This window comes from Etheostoma spectabile, unplaced genomic scaffold, assembly GCF_008692095.1.
Source record: "Etheostoma spectabile isolate EspeVRDwgs_2016 unplaced genomic scaffold, UIUC_Espe_1.0 scaffold00569585, whole genome shotgun sequence".
Classification (NCBI taxonomy): Eukaryota; Metazoa; Chordata; class Actinopteri; order Perciformes; family Percidae; genus Etheostoma; species Etheostoma spectabile.
The window spans coordinates 1-5,948 of NW_022605203.1; the positions used below are offsets into that span (position 1 = coordinate 1).

The 5,948-nt window shown below is 41.7% G+C and overlaps 1 long non-coding RNA gene across 1 annotated transcript; it reads right to left on the minus strand.

The window, feature by feature from the left end:
• Positions 1–2,002: 2,002 nt before the first annotated feature.
• On the minus strand, positions 2,003–5,594 carry LOC116685145 (uncharacterized). The gene is made up of 3 exons (XR_004330912.1): positions 5,574–5,594; positions 2,182–2,275; positions 2,003–2,042 (listed from the first exon to the last, which is right to left on the minus strand). It is a non-coding gene; the product is annotated as an uncharacterized LOC116685145 (long non-coding RNA).
• Between the last annotated feature and the right edge of the window lie 354 nt (positions 5,595–5,948).

The following is a 5,948-nucleotide window of genomic DNA, read 5'->3' on the forward strand; positions in this document are numbered from 1 at the left end:
TTGGTTACAATGACGGGAGTCCAGCGGTAGACACTCGGGGTCGACATCCAGCTGACCGTGGCCGGGGGCGTTGAGACGAGCCATGTGGTTAGACACCAACTTCTCCCTCCGCACCAGGACGAGCCTGACAAAACCACAGCAGAAACCAAAAGGAGCATTAGAACTCTGTATGCATGTTTTTCTACATGTAAGCAGAAATGAGAAGAATGTAGCATCTATGTGTGGCTCTAAACCAATGTGTTAATGTTAGCTTGTTGAGTGCATACGTGTATGGCTACGTGTAGAGCTGCATATATTAACCAATTAAATCTATTAGCTGTCAACTATTAATTTTTGTTCAACTATTTTGGATTGATTAAACGGTTTGGAGTAAACTTTTTATGAAAAAAAAAAAAAAAGGTTCCTTGATTCCTGTTTCTCAAATGGAATATTTTCTTGTTTCCTTTTTTTGCTCCTCTGTGACAGTTAGCTGAATATATTTGACCTATGGAGAAAAGACATTTGAGGATTTCTAGACCAAACAACTACTTGATTAATCGAGAGAATAATCTGCAGATTAATTGACAATTAAAATAATTGTTAGTTGTAGCCCTAGTGACATGTGATAACTTTGGACTTTTGCAGCACATTTACAATTCTACTTACATTAGAAAGCTTGTCAATGTTTTGTGTTTTAAACCAAAGTTAAATGCCCTATGTCCGATGGGTGCTTCCTTGGCCCATGCTACACAACCTTCCAACAAGTTCCATGAAAATCTGGCCCGAAGGTTTTCCAGTAATCCGGCAACCCATTACCCTGGAAATCGATGTCAATATTGCGACGATACTGTAGGGTTGATTATTGGTGCTAACAAAATGTTATTTACACAATGAGATGTTTGATAAATATTCTCCAAAATGATTTAATGACTTGGTGGGTAAAGGTAGATAATAGAAGAGCTAGAACAGTCTGGTGAGTTCAGGAAATGACATCACTTTACTGTAATGCAGCCTGTAAAACCAGGTAAAGACAACACTTTATCATATTTCGATATTATGATATATCAAAATTCTAAGACAATATCTAGTCTCATATCGCAATATCAATACAAACTGATATATTGCCCAGCCTAGTACTGTATCACCTGTAACACAGTCTCGCTTTGCCAGACCCTCTGCCAAAGCGCGAGGAGGAGGGTCTGGCTACTCCACAAAGCATTTGGGGATGGGAGGAAAACGTGCTTCCATGTCTTGAAAGTTAGCTAATGTGGTTGACTTTATCTCTGCTATTTAGTACTGCAACATCTGATAGGGTTGTTGTATATAGCAAACTGATTTGCTTGTGCAAGATGCCATGTAGCTCTTAAACTAAGCTTTGTGTGATATTGCATAGCAATGCAACAATTTACACTTAAACCTGATTAAAATGCCAAAAACACATGAGCTGTTCCTTGGAGCTGGATTAGGAGAATGTTTAGCTGAGTATACGTTTGTGGGGACAACACTTAGTGAGGAAAGAATAATCCCACTGGCTAGCTAAATACTGCTGCTCTGCACTGACCACTACTCTGGCAGGCTTATTTTATGTGATTTAAACTGTGGAACTTATGGCTTTAAAAAGGTTAACAAGCTGCACATGATTTACTAAAAAAAAAAACATCCTATAACGTGTGATGTTTTGAATATGCAAGTTTTGAACAATAAAGGAGAATAATTAAACTAGATTCAATATCAATTACAATTTGAATTATATTGACAAGAAACAGGATATGAAGTGTTAATTTTCCGGGCTGACTACCCCCAGACCCCCCAGATATAATGTGAATCTGACCTGTCTCCTCGCTGCTCTAGCATGTTGAGGCTGTGCAGCGTGGTGGTGATGTCCTGCGGGCAGATGCCAGTCAGCTTGCTAAGCTGTCGTATGGTGATCTGCCGATCGCGGACCCTCGTGGAGACACTCCAGCACCACGCTGCGCCAGTAGGCCATGTAGGACAGTCGGCCTAGGTCCGACAGAGGCTTCTCGGAGAGCCTGGCTGGCCCTCGCATTTGGACAATAAGTAGCCTGCAGGGAGGGAGCAACAAAAAGACATCTTGAGACTCAAACGTTGTACACCACAGGATTTTTCTAATGTATTCGTCGATCAAAAGAAGCATCAGATACTTTCACAGTGATTTGTGTTGTTTATGGCTGAAGCCCTTACTGAAGTCGATGAGAAAGCGTCCGTAGCCCCTGCGCTGGTACTGTGGAAGAATCATGATGCATGACACGTTGTATTTCTGTTGACAGTGCTTCTCCTGAAGAAGAGGGAGAGACAAGACACATACGTCATTAGAAAAAATAAAAAACATAATGGAAACCCCCGTCACAGAGCAGGCCTGTGAGAGTGTACAGCAGGGTGTTGATGGTGCTGCGTCCGCTCACTAACTGCTGGGTTTTGGCAGCAAGGCGGCATGTTAATGGGAGCACCTGCGACCACAAACTCCACAGAGAGGGGCAACGGAGCTGACAGCGCCCAGTGTTTATCTGGGACACAACATGAGCATTTGTTTATCTGTAGGAATGCACCTGTGCGGAGTGATGACAGGGCATTTCAGTTTCATTTCATTTTTTATACATCTGTCTCTCCATTTTGGTTCATGTAGTTGTGTTGGTAAGTTTGAGGAGGGTGGTTATGATTTACAGGTATGAATTCCTTGCAAATGGAGGCGTGATGCTGTTGGTGGCGTTGTGGACTTACCAAAAAATACCAAATTCAGAGTAGGGCTGGGACGGTTACCGTGATCATATGACACCTACAGCGGGTCTGATATCGTCACCGCCATCACCTCAAAAAAACCTGCTTGCACGTGTGCACCTTGACATGGGTTCAGGGATTCTGATGACATGGATTGTGTCTGAAGACATTGTGTCTAGGGCTGGGCAATACGGACCAAAAGTCATACCCCGATATATTAAGGCTGACGATGTATATCCCAATATTTTTACCACAAAATGTTCAGTCAAAGTCAAAGCCAAATATGTCATGTCCCACATAGTTTTATTGAAACTGGCTATTTCAGTGGACAGTTGCAAAATCAAATGAATAAATAATAAACAGGTTTGTTCACCTGGTTCTTGGTTAAATGCTCAGCTGTTCAAATAACAATAAAATATTAACATAAATACTGTATAACAACAGGAGGACCTTTTTATGAAATCAAAGCTCTGTAAGGAGCACATTTAAAATAATATCTTTAATAAAATTAGACTATAAAATAGGTTAATCTTATTCTGAAATAACTATATTTATATGAGAAAAGTACAACATCAACCTTGTTTTAGTTTGACAACTATAAATGGCTTATTAAATCAAATTACAGATTTGCTTCTCCTTTCTCACTAATCCACTGAACATACAAAAGAATAAAATATGACAAACCCTAGTAAGGGCAGCATTTATATATAAAGAAAGGACTAAATAAATTGCTCAGTTTAAGAATTCTTTTTTGAAATATTAGCTTGAGACATGCGGTTCTCATCTCCCAGTCTTGAATGAAGTGAGCAGCCCGGCTCATGTAAGGCTCACACGTCCTGCTCGACCACCATATCGCTGGTCAACACAAATGGGTGACGTCAGCGAGCCGGTCAGCAAGGCTCGGCCTGACTTCAGCCTACATTTGTGGCAGGGCTTCTTGGGAAGCTCATATCACGGGTCCATCGTTTTCAGTAGCTTTTTTAATCCGGCTTGGTCCACAGTTGCAACAGGGACCATATCTTTAGCAATGTGATAGGACACCGCGCTTTAATTATAGTACAACCGCTTGTCACTTTTCTTTTCATAAGGCACACTGCGGGAAAATGAAGTGCAGTGGGCTCTGTCTTGGGATGGAGCTTTTTGGGGATGTCAATGGCTTGTGGCTGGGGCTCCTGCAGCACGCAGTTTCACACACTCTTCATATTGCAGTTTGTGCCACTGCATTAGGTGGTGAAAAGATTTGTAGTGCTTCCACCTCTGGCTGTAACTTGTTTAAGGCACTCCCTACATATAACGGGATTTTGTTGCTCATCTGATACTTTGAATCCGAACCCTCTCCAAATTACTGAGCCACTGCTTTTACTTTTACTAACCAGTTCGTCCTCCCCACGCTCCGCAGACGTTGTTGCTTCTGTGTTTGTTCCTTCCCTCCCCCTCTGTGCATAAAAGAGGCGGGGCGGTGGCGGGGGGGCAGTGCAGAGAGCTGGGTCATCAGCTTGCTCAGAGCAAGGATCACTGTGTAAATTTTAACTATATTGACATATGCAATATGGTCTATATGATATGGTTTCATATACATTTAACAATATAACAATATATTTTATATATCGATATATCGCCCAGCCCTGATTGTGTCTTACATGGATTCAAGGTTTTCTAAACAAAACTTATCATCAAAAAATGGAGCAAATCCGACCTTTTGCAAGTTGGGGAGCGCGATGTTCCATGACACATAACATTCTGATCGTGTTGGGTATTTATATATATACCCAATATATATATATTTCCTACCGTGTATTACGGTAGGAAAGTAGAGGAACAGCCTATATGTGTTTGCCTTATTAGATTATGTGCATATATACAAACATTTCTATTTTCTTCCTTTTGGCCATTTTTGGGTTTTTTTCTGCACTCTTGCCTAAACTAGGAGTTTGTTTCTCGTCCTCTTTCAGTCACTCTGTTTTTTTTGTCTGGAGACAGTAACTTTGAAATAAAATCAACACATTTAAAAAAAAGAAAAAGATTATTATTATTTGTTTTTAATTATCGATTATTAACTTATCAGAATCGAGCATTGAATCGTTCTAGAGAGAATCGCGATGCGTCTAAGAATCGATTATTTACCCCTAAAAGACAGCAACCATAACCCCTCCATACAAGGATAGTAGTACACAGCTGTTATAATAAAGTAAAACATATGTGTTTTTTAAAAACTGGTATTGGATTGGTACTATAACCAAGTCCAGGTATCGGAAGCGATATCGAGAAGGAAATGTGGCATCGGCCATCTCTAATGGTGGATGCTGAGGTTGACTGTTGTCGTTACTTACAGTGCTGGTCAAAAGTTTTCCCACGTTTGACCGGTACTGAATGTTACTTATTTATGCATTTAACACATGGATGCTTTATTTTTGACTTTTAACTCACTTTACATCAACTCTTTTTCCTCTCTCTTTTCCCCCACAGCGGCACTCATTCGCTGCTCTCTGTCACTCACTTAGGCACACTGCCATTCTCGCTCTAACTTACCATACTCTCAAAGTGGGTTGTTGCGGTATACCGCGCTACAACGGAATTGTCTTGCTTTTCAACCGCATTAAAAAAAAATCCACCGTCCCAGCCCTAGTTCAGAGTAAATGTAATTTGCCAAGAGGGACTAACTTTTCGTCAGTGCCAATCGGATCACCGGCATTTGTCGAAGGGTGTGATGAAAATGTTCTAGACCTAAGAGTGGTGAAAACTTAAGAATTGACAATGGACTGACTGACAGGATAGACTATGAAAATGAATTGCCACTTGGGAAGTATTCTGAATCTGAATCCAGCACAAGGACGAGGTTGGCGGCCTGGTGGCCATACCTTGGAGAAGTAGCCGACGAGTGGCAACCTTTGCCGTCGTTCTGGGTCAGGACGTAGAAAAGGAAGGGCTCCACGTCGTAGTAGAGGGTCTTGTGGTCCAGGAACAGCTTGGCCAGCAGACACAGGTTCTGACAGTAGATTGTGCTCACATTCCCATCAACCTGTTGGGGGATTATGAAGCAACACATCAGTACAAACATGACAGAACGTTTCCCTCAACGACCGATATCGGTCGCAGACACACAGCTGCCCACAAGTACATGTTGAAGCTGCTGCTAGTGGGCTGTGGAACGAGGCAAAGGTGAATGCAGTAGACTTAATGTTAGGCAATGATCTCAGCCGTGTCTCAGGAGACCCTGACGATAGAGAGGATGG